General features: G+C 42.7%; 1 protein-coding gene and 1 non-coding gene across 2 annotated transcripts in view; both read right to left on the bottom strand.

Annotated features, from left to right (window-relative positions):
• Window positions 1–17,679, bottom strand: part of LOC124802937 — a 581,822-nt gene that overhangs the window by 501,105 nt on the left and 63,038 nt on the right. The window lies entirely within an intron of this gene.
• Window positions 14,820–14,892, bottom strand: Trnaa-cgc. Its single transcript has one exon. It is a non-coding gene; the product is annotated as a tRNA-Ala (tRNA).

Here is a 17,679-nt window from a genome sequence, read left to right as displayed (position 1 = left end):
AAATCTTCATATGTACCTACGTTCTGTATTTTAATTTTAAAAAACCTACCTGTTACCAGCTGTTCGTCTAATATTGTGAGCCATATGTTTGTGAATATTACAGCGCCATCTATCACAAAGCGAAAAAAGTGGTCCAACTAAAACATTCATATTTCTTTACGTACTACACGACTATGTAATAAAAAATGGGGGTTCCTATTTTTAAAAAAGGCAGTTGATATCCGTTTGATCTATGGCAGCGCCATCTAGCGGGCCAACCATAGCGTCATCTAGTTTCCTCCTTCAAGCTAGACAAGTTTCGTTCTTTGTAGTTTTTTCGTTTGACGCTTATTTCTTGAGATATTTGGCCCGGTCACGATCAATAGACCACCCTATATATGTCTGAGGCGCCGGCCGGAGTGGCCGAGCGGTTGTAACCGCTTCAGTCTGAAACCGCGCGACAGCTACGGTCGCAGGTTCGAATCCTGCCTCGGGCATGGATGTGTGTTATGTCCTTAGGTTAGTTAGTTTTAAGTAGTTCTAAGTTCTAGGGGACAGATGACCTCAGAAGTTAAGTCCCATAGTGCTCAGAGCCATTTGAACCATTTATGTGTCTGAGGGAGCATAACTCAAGGCGCGCAATTTACCAACACTGTGTTGATCCAGTGTCCCAGTGTTTGAGAATGAGAGCACTAAGGGACACCCAACAAACTTTATAAACAGTTTCAAACCTAAATTAAACCTTTTCTTGCTGAGACCCCCACAAAATAGCAAAAGGAAAAAAGTTTATCGCATACTTCATTTTTGTTCTTAATGCAGTAAAGCCTTAACATCACGTGTGACGCTGTAATTCTATTCGCAACACTTTTTGCAGACAGCATCTACATATACCTCAGAACGAAACGTAGTTCAGGAGATATGACGTCATAAACATTGACTTTTTTATCGAAAATTTGCACAAATTACCCATTCTATACAGTCTGATAATGAGAGTGCTTAAAGACTCGCAGGAAACTTTAAACATGATTTTAAATATTTTCTCAAGTTTTTCTCGCTTACATGCTTAACGTCAAATATTTAACACATTAACTCATTTGTAAAGTAATCAGATGTTTGAAACTACTTGTACACGGAAGTTCGATTCTTTAAAGAAACTGATGTAGGGGGTTTATTGGATTTTTCCTATTTCAGCGAAAGTACAGTGCTTCACTCTCTGCAACGTCTTTTAAAGATCTATTTATTATTTTTATTTTAGATTTTAATGCGGTTTTCGTTCCCAAACCTGTTCAAATTTTTTAACTTCGTGCCTTCTCTTTGTAACAAAGGCGCAATGTAATTATTTCACATTTCCGTTGTTAATGAAAGATCACTTCGGACTGGAATTTTATCAAACCGTACCCCTGTCCAACCTTATCTTATCTGATCCATTTCCTTCTCTTTCTCTCCATTTGGAAACTCTCAAAATTTGGTATAAAATATGCGTTAACATCATTTAGACTATCAAACTGCTCATATTAATTATGTGCAAATCCGGATGTCACTTGTTTGACTCTCACAACTAAAGAGTGTACTACTTTCTATAATGCAGGTGATAAAATGACAGTTCAAGGACCTGAGATTGTCTGTAGAATAACGTCTGCGTACAGCGTTCCGTAAAAAGCATATGTTTGTTCTTACGACCTGTAAGTATGCGGTGTACTCACTTCTAACTCCCCACTGCCAAAAAAACTCTGCCGAACATTAAGAAAGGATAGAAAATAACGAAATTTTACAAATTTGCTTTTATTTTACATTGCTAACAAACTTCACCAACAAAAATGATTTCTTGAGATCCCCTCACACTAAATGGTGTAGCCGGCCGCGGTGGTCTAGCGGTTCTAGGCGCTCAGTCCGGAACCGCGCGACTGCTACGGTCGCATGTTCGAATCCTGCCTCGGGCATGGATGTGTGTGATGTCCTTAGGTTAGTTAGGTTTAAGTAGTTCTAAGTTCTAGGGGACTGATGACCACAGATGTTAAGTCCCATAGTGCTCAGAGCCATTTGAACCATTTTTTTTAATGGTGTAAGCAGCTGAGAGAAACAGTTTGACAGCTAGAACATACCAGCTACGTGACGTAATTGAGGTTAGCAATAATCTAGTTCCGTTAGTGCTGCTTTTGGGATCCTGTCTATGTTCCTTTCACTGATTTGAAGCTCAACCACAGTGTGTCCATTGAGTACGTTCGTCTGACATGTTTCAATGCATTACTGTGAAGTTTACGCTTAATGCTTCAACATTTAACCAACTGAGAACCGTCAGTGCGCTCATTTTTTACTGCCGAATGTCGCGATGTTAGATATGTCTGCTGACTGCACTCTGAGGTAACGGTGTCAGAAAAGTTGGGAGTCAGTGTTCTAGACAGTCTGCACGAGTCAGCACCTACTACAACGGACAACTGTCAGGTTTTCTTGCTGGTCATCCGTATCAGGAAACACAGTTACTTAAATCGTCCTATTTAATGGAAACAAGAGTACGAATAGCCGGCTCAGTTGGTTAGTTTCAGTGTGCAAATGGCCGAAGTAGCTAGTGGTCAAAAAGTTTTATTTAAATTTTCAGATGGAGAGTAACAGCTAAAACCACAGACAGATGTACGGATGTCGAAATTTAACTGCGTGTTAGTGTTCTGATGTGGACGTGTTTGTCATACTTTCCTGTTTGTCTGCGGACACTCTTATCCAGATGAATGCGGGTAACCGACAGAAAACCACAGTCAGGATGGCCTACTGAGGCGACTCGGAACGACCTGAGGTTGAATCGGGACAGTTATCGCTTCCACGATCCGGTAGTCTACACACGTTGCTGCATGAGCGTATGACTCGGTTAGCAATTTCTTTACTGGGACGGGGCACAGCCCAGGGATGACAACACTATACTTGCCCAAACAGTAGTTTTCCCTTGTTGCGGAAAGGCACTTAAAGAAACTCAGCAGAGACGGTTAGTTTTAGTGTCTTGTTTGTTACGTTGCTCAGGTAATGGTTCAGCAATCAAAGTTCACGTCATACTTTAGTCTTTAAATCAGCAAAATAAAATTTTATTAGACGTTTGGCACAAATGTTATTCGGAAGTAAAACAAGTATATATTGCTGAATAACGGCCCTGCAGATCGTCAGAGGCACGGACTCTGCACTACCTAAAATCGGACCTGTCCCTATCAGTTCGATCGGAAAAAAATTTAAATTTGTGATAAGACCTTATGGGACCAAACTGCGTAGGTCATCGGTCCCTAAGCTTACACACTACTTAATCTAACTTAAACTAGCTTACGCTATGCACAACACACACCCATGCCCGAGGGAGGACTCGAACCTCCGTCGGGGGGAGCCGCACGGACCGTGACAAGGCGCCTTAGATAGCGCGGCTACCCGCGCGGCAGTTCAATCGGATTTAAACGGGAGTGGGAAAGAGGTAATTGTAGGACAGAAAATTCATTTCTTCTAAAATCCCATCTACAGCTTATACACTACACCTCCGATCTGTTCTGTGAGTACGGCAGCAGTGGCGGCTCGTGAGTGTAGGTTCAGGATCTTCACAAATTTTCAGATCTAGATAAATATGACAATGTGAAACTAATAGCACCTGCTGTATGACAATTACGCTAATCAACATATTTATACAACTACAGCCACTGCCAATAATAATAATACGTGTAACTTGTCCCAAAAAGGAAATAATTGTTTTTGTGGACTTTTGTTGTTTTGTACATAATCAAGTGCCGTTTAGGGCAAGAACGCAATAACGTTTAAGCTTTCGCTACTCCCTGTTCCACATTTTTGCGTAAGTGGGAGTTCTCGTGCTTTTTTAGTTTTTCGGACAAATGTATAAGATACCTAACACGTGTATTACAGCCTACCAACACTGGCACTGGACTAGAATGTAAATGAGGAGCTGAGAATCATAAGGACCAAAAGCACAACGTCTTCGCTCCCACGTTTAAGTGAATATCAGAGAAACCAGTGAGACAGCTTTTCATGAATGTTCATGTGTACAATGAGGGCCTACAGCACAGATAGACCTGACCCACTAAAAGATCAACAGGCGTCAGAAGCATGAATAAATGATACGCAGTCGACGATGATTTGCTTTACGGTTCTCAGTGTCTCAAATGGATTAATGTATAAGGAGCGTTCAAAAAGAAACGAGCCGGAGGCATAATTACAGAAGCCAGTATCTGTATGTTAGAAGTATTGACCCTGGCTGTTGAGACACTTGTCCCACTGTGACACAAGGCAGTGAATGGCTGTTTCATAAAATTCCTGGGGCTGCGATGTTAACCAGTTCGGCACGTACAGCTGGACGTCGTCGTCCGAGGTGAATCGTTTGCCCCTCAGAGCCTTTTTAAGGGAACCACAACTGGCGTAATCACTGGGAGAGAGGTCCGGACTGTATGGAAGGTGACCAAGAACCTCTCATTTGAATTTCTGCAAGAGTGCCACGACTCTGTCGGCCGTATGAGGCTTTGCATTGTCGTGGAGCAGAATGACCCCACGGGTGAGATTGTCTGGTCGGTTTGATTTGACCACTTGGCGAAGGGTGGTCAAGGTTTGCGAGTAACGCTGGGCATTCACTTTTGTCCCGTGCTGCACGAAGTGAGTTGAGTCAGAAGGGGGCCATCTCGGACAACGAAGAACGTCGGTATAACCTTTCCGATTCATCTCGGACGACGACGTTCAGCTGTACGTGCGGGACTGGTTAACATCGCAGCATCGGGAATGTTGTGAGACAGCCATTCATCGCCTTGCGTCACAGTGCGACAAAGGGTCTCAACAGCCAGGGTCAATACTTCTAAAATACAGGTACTGGTTTCTGTAATTATGCCTCCGGCTCGTTTCTTTTTGAGCGCCCCTTGTATGACAAAATCCAAAACTTAATATACTATGTCTCATTCATAATCCCACACGATATCTGTCAGTGTAACTAACGTCCTATCTAATTTTACTGTGTAGTGAGTGAATTGGCATATCTGAGGAACCGACTAGCGGGATTTATGCCAAGCGAAAGGGGATGAAAGTCTGCTGCAGTGTGCAATCATCTGATGACATTGACGAAAACTTGTAGTTGATGGCAACCGCGCGCGGGGTGTTTATCAAAGCCGTACGTATTTGGTCCGTAAGGCAATTACGTCACGCCAGTTGCTCATGCGCAAAATCTCCTTAAAACATCCGCAACTGCAGGAGTGAGTGTGTGAAATCTTGTGGGACTTAACTGCTAACGTCATCAGTCCCTAAGCTTACACACTTCTTAACCTAAATTATCCTAAGGACAAACACACACACCCATGTCCGAGGGAGGACTCGGACCTCCGCCGGGACCAGCCTCACAGTCCAACTGCAGGTGTGCTCGTGACCCTGCTGCCAAGTTTCACGGAGTCTAGAGGATCAGCAATGTAGAACACCGCGGCAGATTTATTACCGCGTATTTCAGATTGCCGCATCTACAAACGTTTAACAGTATTCAAAGAAAAATAACCAATAAATCTGCAAGGCGTCAAAAGCTAGGGTATTCACGTGCTGTTGTGATCCTACACAATAGCCGCCACTGTACGACAGTCTGGACCACACCAGTTTGCCATGATCACGACAGTGAAGGACACTAGTACAACCAGGAATGAAAAGGAGTAGGTAGTGTACAGCATGCTTGATAGATTTGTAACAGGTGTGTGCAGTGTTACAAAACTTTTTAGCAAGAATTTCGCAGCTGTTACTGGATACACATTGCCGGGGAAAAAGTGGAACTCCCTTTAGGGCTGTGTTCTGTGGCACCACGGTATAATACAAGTATGTGCTTACTGAGGGACTGTAGTGTTAGTCATTCATCTGTCACGGTCATCAGCGATCAGAAGCGTTGAACCAAATCTCTGTGTACATCCAGCACAAAGGACTAAAGCATGTGTACGTATTTGTCAGTGATAAAACTATTTAAAGATTATAAAGAATCCGCCTCGATTGCAAATATAAACCGGATGTTGACCTAGGTTTCGGCGCGGATAACCACGGCTTCTTCGGAACACATTAAAATTACAAACTGCCTAAAGAGGCATGGTCCAACATTAATACAGAACGCCCAAAAGGGCAAAAGACTCGCATAAAATGTAAAATAAACGGTACGTGTGTACCATATCAATGGCTGTACTTAGCTCAAACGTCAGAAGCGTGCTTCCTCAGGCTAACCAACGTTCGGTGGGCTGCGGGCTCTCAGGTAAATTTTATTAACTATTTAACACCACAGATTTACAAAAGAACATGCAAAAACATTAAGAAGTTCAGAACTAGACGTTATACAATCAGGAGCTCCGTGGAAACAAAGTTTCTCTGCCTTTTTTTTTTTTTAACGAAACAAAAATTTGTGTAATTCTTATAGGTGAGGAAACCCCTAATATGTATGAGAACCTATCTTCATTTAAAGTGTCCTCACTTCTCCATACAGGTTAGGGGGAATGCTAGATACGCGTTTTGGTGTTCATGGAGTTTGATGTTGACCTGACGTTAGTTATAAAATTTGTGAGTTTATGGGCTACCGTCGTGGGACATTATCTGCTTGAGACACATATCTGGACTGGCACTAACACTTTCTTTCATTGCCTTGGGCTACTCCGTTACTGGCTGTGCTTTGAGTAGTATTATTCACCCAACGAGTACTTTATAACATGGTTCCAGTTAACAAACTCTTTTTCGCGCACAGTAGGTGCCCCTTTGGCGCGCAAATACGTTACTCACTTTGTGGACTTCATCTTACACGCACTTACCTTTTATCTTTTTCCGTACCCACGTTACCTATCGCGACACAACTTGCTACGTCTCATTCATATGGGTTCGTCATCTATAGATAGGTCGTTACGGTATTGCCTTACATTCCTACGGAAATAGTATGACATTGTCGGCTAAGAACTTGGAGGAGTGCCCTTGGTTAAGTAGGATTTGAGATCCTTGATGGTTTGTTTCACTGTGGTAATGTTACGTGGTATACAGTAAACCAAATCTTATCTTTTTATTTCGATTTGCTGTATAACCTAGGTCCACAACGTGTTCGTGAATATTCTTAGCGTGCTCTTTGCATGCTGTTTTTCTCTTAATACGTCGACTGCTGATGGGTTTTGCGTCAAGCTGTTTTTTTTTTTTTTTTTTTTTTTTTTTTTTTTTTTTTTTTTTTTTTTAAATGCTGAATCAAGTAATTATATCACCAGTTGTGGTAGAACCTAGGCCGCAAATATACATAGTATTGTACTTCACAGATTACTTTAAATGAAGATAGGTCCTATATATACAAGTGGTTTCTTCATCTATAAGAATTATACAGGATTTTTTTTTTAATAAAGACAAACTTTGTTTCCACGGAGTTCCTGATTGTATACTGTCTAGTTCTGATTTTTTTAACTTTTTGCATGTTCTCTTGTAAATCTGTGGTGTTAAATAGTTCTGTGACTAACAAATATGTACACATGTTTTAGTTATTGTGCTTCACAACAAACACGTCCTTTACACCAAAAATATACAGCCTCATAATCATCTACTTTCCTGTGACCACAAGTACGTATAAACAAAGCTTGCATAGGAACTAAATAAGAACTGCTACCACCTACATCTTCAATGAAGTGAAACGTGCGATAACAGATTACATCTCTACACATGTTTTAATCTATTGTGCTGGATGTACACTGAGATTTGGTTTGACGCCACTACTGTCATTTTGTAGCTTTAAGTGCTTTTATGGTTACCCTTCACTTTCTGTAAACTTGCCTTGTACGCTCTGATATACACTACATGTATACTCTTTTGCTATGCAAGGGCTTGAAGATGGCATAGTGGAATGCCGAAACTGGTAGCCTTCAAAATAAAATAGAATAATATCTTAAGTTACACGGCTGTTGGAGAATTTCACTGACATTGACTATTACTTAACCAGCCGATGTCCCCTGTCCAAGATGCACATATAGAAAATAATGCCATACATCGTATTGACTCCATATTTTGTTTTTTGTCACAGATATAAAACTTGAACGATTTTGCGACGGTTCCTGTTCAACCGTAATATTCTAAATTATTTTATAGTACATTTTAATTTACACAGTCAAAAGCCGTTCACAGATCGCAGAATATACCAATAGCTTGTAATTTATTATCTAATGAATTAAGTATAGTCCCGAGGTATATTAAGATAGCCTCCTGAAATCGGCACCCATTAGAAATCCAAACTGTGACTTCAACAGTATACCATTTGTAGTCAGATGGTTAAGCAGCCGCTTTTATATTCCTTTCTCTAAACTTTTAGACAACGCTGGCTTAAGTGGAATTGGAGAGAAGTTTACTGGAATTTGTTTATCTCTTTTCTTATACGCAAGCTTACCTACAGCATAATTCAGCAAGTCGCTAATATGTTTTAGCGATAAAAGATTGGTTATCCAGATAACTTAATACGTTACTAAAATCAGAAAAACGACCTTTAATTAACTTTGTAGATATTTTATCACATCCAATAGAATTATTTGATTTTAAAGTTTTTGCGGTGGACAGTACATATATTACTGAAGTTGTTTGTAATTGTTGGGCTGAGATATTTCTCCTTAGTGTTTATTGAGCCCGACAGCCACATACACAGCCGGGCAGCAGCAGCCTTAGGAACTAGTTTATTTTGTTGACAAATAATGTGACTGGTAGTTAGTTCATCATTTTAGGAGTGTAGGATAACGAATTCAGACCAAATGAAACACGCGAGTCACAGTAAAGAATGCCCACACAGTCGTTTTATCACACATTGTACCACCGTCTGGAGGCAACGCAGGCTCGTATTCTCACATGTAAACGATCATAGAGGTGCCGAATGACATCCTGTGATAGATTGCCCCCAATCACGTCCCGCCTTTTGTTGCAATTCGGCAATGATTCTCGCTGGCCCTCGAGCACGAGGAAGCTTCCGCATCATCATGTGCCATAAGTGAAAACTGATGAGATATCTGGTGATCATCTGGTAAGGGCAGCCGTATGTGGACGCGCAGTGTCCTGATGAAGAAGCACGGGATCTTCCAGTCGACGAAATGGCAATAGCACGGGGATAACAACGTTTGAAATGTAACGGGCACTAGTTACTTCCTATGTGAAACAGGAAGCTGAACTGACACTGTTTGCTGATGCTACAAGCATCATTATTAATCCAGTAAATGAAACTTCAATTTAAAATGATACAAATAAGGTCTTTAGAAAAGCCATAAATTGGTTTTCTGCAAATGGGCTTGCTCCAAACGTTGAAAAACACAGTACATTCAGTTTTCTGCTGCAAAAAGTACAGTGCCTTCAATAAATACAGCACATCAACAGAAATCAGTAGACAGGGTGGAGCGTACTAAGTTTTTGGGGGTACATATAGATTAGAATATTACACTAATGGCCATTAAAATTGCTACACCACGAAGATGAGGTGCTATAGACGCGAAATTTAACCGACAGGAAGAAGATGCTGTGATATGCAAATGATTAGCTTTTCAGAGCATTCACACATGGTTGGCGCCGGTGGCGACACCTACAAAGGGATGACATGACGAAAGTATCCAACCGATTTCTCATACACAAACAGCAGTTGACCGGCGTCGCCTGGTGAAACGTTGTTGTGATGCTTCGTGTAAGGAGATGAATCACGTTTCCGACTTTGATAAACGTCGGATTGTAGCCTATCGCGATTGCGGTTTATCGTATCGTGACATTGCTGCTCGCGTTGGTCAAGATCCAATGACTGTTAGCAGAATATTGAATCGGCGGGTTCAGGAGGGTAATACGGAACCGCCGTGCTGGATCCCAACGGCCTCGTATCACTAGCAGTCGAGATGACAGGCATCTTATCCGCATGGCTGTAACGGATCGTGCAGCCCTGAGTCAACAGATGGGGACGTTTGCAAGACAACAACCATCTGCACGAACAGTTCGACGACGTTGCAGCACCAGGGACTATCAGCTCGGAGACCATGGCTGCGGTTACCCTTGACGCTGTATCACAGACAGGAGCGCCTGCGATGGTGTACTCAACAACGAACCTGGGTGCACGAATGGCAAAACGTCATTTTTTCAGATGAATCCAGGTTCTGTTTACAGCATCATGATGGTCACATCCGTGTTTGACGACATCGCGGTGAACGCACATTGGAAGCGTGTATTCGTCATCGCCATACTGGCGTATCACCCGGCGTGATGGCATGGGGTGCCATTGGTTACACGTCTCGGTCACCTCTTGTTCGCACTGACGGCACTTTGAACAGTAGACGTTACATTTCAGGTGTGTTACGTCCCGTGGCTTTGCCCTTCACTCGAGCCCTGCGAAACCCTGTATTCCAGCAGGATAATGCGCAACCGCATGTTGCAGGTCCTGTACGGGCCTTTCTGGATACAGAACATGTTCGACTACTGCCCTGGCCAGCACATTCTCCAGATCTCCCACCAATTGAAAACGTCTGGTCAATGGTGGCCGAGCAACTGGCTCGTCACTATGCAACTGGCTCGTCACAAAACGCCAGTGACTACTCTTGATGAATTATTGTATCGTGTTGAAGCTGCGTGGGCAGCTGTGCCTGTACACGCCATCCACGCTCTGTTTGGCGCAATGCCCAGGCGTATCAAGGCCGTTATTACGGCCAGAGGTGATTGTTCTGGGTACTGATTTCTCAGGATCTATGCATCCAAATTGCGTGAAAATGTAATCACATGTCAGTTCTAGTATAATATATTTCTCCAATGAATACCCGTTTATCATCTGCATTTCTTCTTGGCGCAGCAATTTTAATGGCCAGTAGTGTAATTGGAAAATTCATATTTTGGATCTTCTAAAGCGACTAGGTTCAGAAACTTTTCCATCAGAATAATTGCGAATTTTGTGGACGAATTTTGAGAATATAGAAATTAGGGAGCTAACATACTTTGCATACTTTCACTCTCTGATGTCATACGGAATAATATTTTGGGATAACTCAACATTTAGACAAAAAGTATTCACTACTCAAACGAAAGTGGTTACAATAATGTGCGGGGTTCATAGTCGCACATTTTGTAGGCATCTTTTTTAAAGATTGGGAATTCTTACAAGAGCCTCACAATACTTTTACTCACTAGTGAAATTTGTTCTCAACAACATGGACCACTTTAAAAACAACAATGACATTCATGATTATAATACCAGAAAGAAAGAAAGACTTACACTATCCTTTGCTCAACCTATCTTTGGCACAGAAAGGGGTAAAATATGCTGCTATAAAAATTTTCGACAAATTACCAGATGAAATAAAATGTCTTGACAGACAGCAGTAATAGCTTCAAAAATAAACTGAAGTCATATCTCCTTGTCAACTCCTTCTATACCATAGATTAATAAATCTATAAATATAGTATATGCATTTTGTGCCATTTAAGGGAATGGGGTAAATAATAGAAATATTAATCTTTAACTCTGTATTGTAATACATGTATGTATTAAAAAACCTTGTTTCATATGTGCATTTCTTGTGGACTTGACACGTTCCACATCATAACGGCTACCGTACCGTACGATTGATCAATGGAACACGCAACCAACTAACAAACTAACTAACTTTACCCTGCAGAAAAACGAGACATGACCACGAATTGTAACTGTTTGCTTTCTTCCCCCCCTCCCCCCACCGACACCCTCCCGCACACGTACCATAAAGGAGAGGCGGGCACAAATCGGCTCAATGAGCAGCGCTCCAGCCCAGGCAGGAAAAAGAGCAGGGTTTCCACTGTAGCTGCTTGCACAGCTTGTCGTAACAACTGGAGAAGGGACGCTTATCGAACCAGAAGTAAACTTGTGACCTTGACTACTACCTACAGTCATGAAATACAGTAGGCCAACGTAAAATCTTATTTAGAACACAGTATAACCAATGAACGACAAACTAACTCTCTGTTAAGCAAAGAAATAAATAAAAGAATAAGTATAATTCACCATAGGGTTATGTGTCCTTATAGATCTGAAACGCCATTCAGCAAATGATGTGGAGGTGTGCAACTCTCTTCGCTAAAGAAGACGAGTTACATTTGGTGCGATCGATCTCGCATTTGCAATTCGCAGAACTGTAGTGAGATGTGTGTCAGTTAGAGATTTAGCTTCATTAGAGACAACAGTTTTTCCCACAGATATGTTGAGCCGAACATCGATAGCAGTTTGGCAACCATTTTTTGCATATTTGGCAAATCTGTTTGCGAAAACGTTCATAAAAATGTTATAGCTTTTGTGTGATTGATATTTAACCTCCAGTTCACTATCACATCGAACTGCGAGCAACTTTCGCACTGTAGAGCAGGCGGAACGTCATCAGTTATTCTAGTAGTTGAAAACGACGCAGCAAACACTTTCAGATCCATCGATAAATCGGCGAGATCTCTAAATCGAATGGAAAATTCCTACACAAGATTCGCAAGAGTACCTGCAAATGTCTGCAATTGACCTTGAGTTAAACTGGATTTCCGCATTGACCATTTGGAAAAGTGGGTTAATTAGCTTTTCAACATCTCACGCTGCCAAAGCTCTAACATTTGCTTGAAAGCAGTAATACCGCCTGCAAAATGAGTAATAAATATGATGCTTCCCTGCAACTTAAGATTAAGTTTATTCATGTGGTATGTGATGTCGGCGAGGAATGTTAAATCATTAATCCATTTAGGACCAGTGAATTCATGGACGGGAGGCCCCTTCATTTCCATGAATCAAACTTTATCATTCAACAAATCAAAAAACCGATTCAAAACTTTTACCTCTTCCGAGCCGACTTTACAAAAGCACGCATTATCATCTAATTCACACCCACTATCGTTCAGTAGAGCTTTAAGTTCACTATAGTTCAGTCCATGACTCTTTATAAAATTAACTGTTTTCAGCAAAAAATGGTTCAAATGGCTCTGAGCTCTATGGGACTTAACATCTGAGGTCATCAGTCCCCTAGAACTTAGAACTACTTAAACCTAACTAACCTAAGGACATCACACACATCTATGCCCAGGGCAGGATTCGAACATGCGACCGTAGCGGTCGCGCGGTTCCAGATTGTAGCGCCTAGAACCGCTCGGCCACTCCGGCCGGCTGTTCTCAGCACTACAATCATTAAATTTGCCATTGTGACGTTTATTGTGCACACGTTATGTTTATGAATCAAACAAAGAAAGGGTATAAACCTCACTTCATGTTACAGTGGTTTGCTTCTCAGGCGATCTATAAGCCCTGCTCTACATCCGACCACGCAGCGTGCTCCATCAGTGGCAATTGAAACGAGCTTTCACCACGGTAGACCAAACCTGATAAATACACCTTCCACGCACTGCAATATGTCATCACCTGTCGTGGTGTCCTTGAGAGGACATAAATCAAGGAGTTACTCCCTTACTACTAAGTTTGTATCAACACCTCTAATAAATATTGCCATCTGGGACGTGTCCGATAAGTCAGTACTCTCATCTAATTCAATACAAAACTCCAAGACGTTCAAATGACATCCATTAATTGTTTCACAATATCACCCGACAAATGTGCGATACGAAGAGCTATAGTGCGCTGCGGCAGATTCAAAATTGCGAAAAAACGTGATAATTGTGGACACAGTTCGTCTGCTACGACTTCTGAACTTTGCTTCACAAATTCGCAGTCACAAAATTGTTGGGAGTAACCGGCGCCGGCCGGAATGGCCGAGCGGTTCTAGGCGCTACAGTCTAGAACCGCGCGACCGCTACGGTCGCAGGTTCGAATCCTGCCTCGGGTATGGATGTGTGTGATGTCTTTAGGTTAGTTAGGTTTAAGTAGTTCTAAGTTCTAGGGGACTGATGACCTCAGAAATTAAGTCCCATAGTGCTCAGAGCCATTTGAACAATTTGAATAACGGGCGATCAGCAAAGCTATTCTGTAACTAGCACGAACAGCTGCATCGGAAAAGGAGGCTTTACATGGCTGTGTAACGAATTAACGGATGTGTCATTTGAAAGGAAACTTTGGTTTATTAGGCACCGTAATTTAGTTATATCGTATGTAAGTATGTAATACATACCTCTACTTTAGTTCCTTCCTCGCGTAGATTCTTAAGAAGATTACGTCGTATTTCACCCTCTAAACTTCGATACTGGTTGAAGTGATGTGTTCTACAGTGACGTTTAGATTGTACTTTTTTATGCCTAATATTTTGCCACATACCAAACAGTCTGCTCCTCCTTCGCTTTCGGTGAACAAGTAATCCCACTCCCAAGTAGAGTTGAACTCTAAAATACAGTGAAGAGCCAAAGAAACTGGAACACCTGCCTAATATCGTGTAGGGCCCCCGCAATCACGCAGAAGTGCCGCAACATGACGTGGCATAGACTCGACTAACGTCTGAAGTAGTGCTGGAGGTAACTGACACCATGAGTCCTGCAGGGCTGTACATAAATCCGTGAGAGAGCGAGGGGGTGGAGATCTCTTCTAAACAGCATGTTGCAAGGCATCCCAGATATGTTCAATAATGTTCACATCTGGGAAGTATGGTGGCCAGCGGAAGTGTTTAAACTCAGAAGAGTGTTCCTGGAGCCACTCTGTAGCAGTTCTGGACGTGTGGGCTGTCGCATTGTCCTGCTGGAATTGTCCAAGTCCGTCGGAACGCCCAGTGGACACGAATGGTGGTGGTGGTGGTTAGTGTTTAACGTCCCGTCGACAACGAGGTCATTAGAGACGGAGCGCAAGCTCGGGTTAGGGAAGGATTGGGAAGGAAATCGGCCGTGCCCTTTCAAAGGAACCATCTCGGCATTCGCCTGAAACGATTTAGGGAAATCACGGAAAACCTAAATCAGGATGGCCGGAGACGGGATTGAACCGTCGTCCTCCCGAATGCGAGTCCAGTGTGCTAACCACTGCACCACCTCGCTCGGTAGGACACGAATGTAAGCAGGTAATCAGACAGGTTGCTTACGTACGTGTCACATGTCAGAATCGTATCTAGACGTATCAGTGGTCGCGCATCACTCCAATTGCACACGCCCCACACCTTTACTGAGCCTCCACCATCTTCAACAGTCCCTTGCTCACATGCAGGGGCCATGGATTCATGAGGTTGTCTCCATACCCGTACACGTCCATCCGCTCGATACAATTTGAAACGAGGCTCGTCCTACTAGGCAACATGTTTCCAGTCATCAACAGTCCAATCTCGGTGTTGGCGGGACCAGGCTCGACGTAAAGCCTTGTGTCGTCCAGTGATCAAGGGTACACGAGTGGGCCTTCGGGTCTGAAGTCCCATATCGGTGATGTTTCTTTGAAAGGTTCGCACGCTGACTCTTGTTGATGGCTTAGCATTGAAATGTGCAGCAATTTGTGGAAGGGTTGCAGTTCTGTCACGCTGAACTATTCTCTTCGGTCGTCGTTGGTCCCGTTCTTGCAGGATCTTTTCCCGGTAGCAGTGATGCCGGAGATTCGATGTTTTATCAGATTCCTGATATTCGCGGTACACTCGTGAAATGGTCGTAAGGGATAATCCCCACTTCATCGCTACTTCGGAGATGCTGTGTCCCGTCGCTCATGCGCCGATTATAACACAACATTCAAACTTATTTAAATCCTGATAACCTGCCATTGCAGTTGCAGTAACCGTTCTAACACTGCGCCAGACTCTTGTTGTCTTATATAGCCGTCGCCGACCTCAGCGCCGTATTCTGCCTGTTTACGTATCTCTGTATTTAAATACGCGTGCTTATACCACTTACGTTGGCGCTTCAATGTAGAAGGCTGCTATTCCGCACTGCTTTGACTAGGCATCTCAACTAACAACACACGAAATAAGCGTCAAACAAGAAAATGATAAAGAATGAAACTAGTCCAGCTTGAAGGGTGAAACCAGATAGCGCTATGGTTGGTCCGCTAGATGGCGCTGCCATAGGTCAAACGGATATCAATTGCGTTTTTTTAAATAGGAACCCCCATTTTTATTACATATTCGTGTAGTACGTAAAGAAATATGAATGTTTTAGTTGGACCACTTTTTTCGCTTTGTGATAGATGGCGCTGTATTAGTCGCAAACGTATAAGTACGTGGTATCACGTAACATTCCGCCAGTGCGGACGGTATTTGTTTCGTGATACATTACCCTGTTAAAATGAACCGTTTACCAACTGCGAAAAGGTCGATATCGTGTTGATGTATGGCTGTTGTGATCAAAATGCCCAACTGGCGTGTGCTATGTAGGCTGCTCCGTATCCTGGACGACATCATCCAAGTGTCCGGAGCGTTCGCCAGATAGTTACGTTATTTAAGGAAACGGGAAGTGTTCAACCACGTGTGAAACGTCAACCACAGCCTGCAACAAATGATGATGCCCGAGTAGGAGTTTTAGCTGCTGTCGCAGCTAATCCGCACATCAGTAGCAGACAAATTGCGCGAGAATCGGGAATCTCAAAAATGTCAGTGTTGAGACTGCTACATCAACATCGATTGCACCCGTACCATATTTCTAAGCACCAGGAATTGCATGGCGACGACTTTGAACATCGTGTACAGTTCTCCACTGGGCACAAGAGAAATTACGGGCCGATGACAGATTTTTTGCACGCGTTCTATTTAGCGACGAAGCGTCATTCACCAACAAGCGGTAATATGAACCAGCATAATATGCACTATTGGGCAACGGAAAATCCACGATGGCTGCGACAAGTGGAACATCAGCGACCTTGGCGGGTTAATGTATGGTGCGGCATTATGGGAGGAAGGATAATTGGCCCCTATTGTATCGATGGCAGTGTAAATGGCGCAATGTATGCTGATTTCCTGCGTAATGTTCTACCGATGTTACTACAAGAGGTTTCACAGCATGACAGAATGGCGATGTACTTCCAACATGATGGATGTCCGGCACATAGCTCGCGTGCGGCTGAAGCGGTATTGAATAGCATATTTCATGACAGGTGGATTGGTCGTCGAAGCACCATACCATGACCCGCACGTTTACTTGATCTGACGTCCTCGGATTTCTTCCTGTGGGGAAAGTTGAAGGATATTTGCCATCGTGATCCACCGACAACGCCTGACAACATGCGTCAGCGCATTGTCAATGCATGTGCAAACATTACGGAAGGCGAACTACTCGCTGTTGAGAGGAATGTCGTTACACGTATTGCCAAATGCAATGAGATTGACGGACATCATTTTGAGCATCAGTATGTGTTCTCAGAAATGATATGTTCACAAAGGTACATGTATCACATTGAAACAACCGAAATAAAATGTTCAAACGTACACACGTTCTGTATTTTAATTTAAAAAACCTACCTGTTACCAACTGTTCGTCTAAAATTGTGAGCCATTTGTTTGTAACTATTACAGCGCCATCTATCATAAAGCGAAAAAAGTGGTTCAACTAAAACATTTATTTCTCTTTACGTACTACACGAATATGTAATAAAAAATGGGGGTTCCTATTTTTAAAAATAACGCAGTTGATATCCGTTTGACCTATGGCGCCATCTGGTTTCCCCCTTCAAGCTAGACAAGTTTCGTTCTTTGTAGTTTTTTCGTTTGACGCTTATTTCCTGAGATATTTGGCCTGGTCACGATCAATGGACCACCCTGTATTCTCAGGCAGATACATTTCTGTGGCTATGCTTGCACCTTGACTGCGCTCATCGCCATCTAGTGTTCGGAGCACAAACTGTAAGACAGACGT

The sequence above is a fragment of the Schistocerca piceifrons genome, chromosome 6, assembly GCF_021461385.2.
Source record: "Schistocerca piceifrons isolate TAMUIC-IGC-003096 chromosome 6, iqSchPice1.1, whole genome shotgun sequence".
NCBI classification, from domain to species: Eukaryota; Metazoa; Arthropoda; class Insecta; order Orthoptera; family Acrididae; genus Schistocerca; species Schistocerca piceifrons.
The sequence above is the reverse complement of the archived record's forward strand: the minus strand, read 5'-3'. Positions and strand labels throughout refer to the sequence as shown.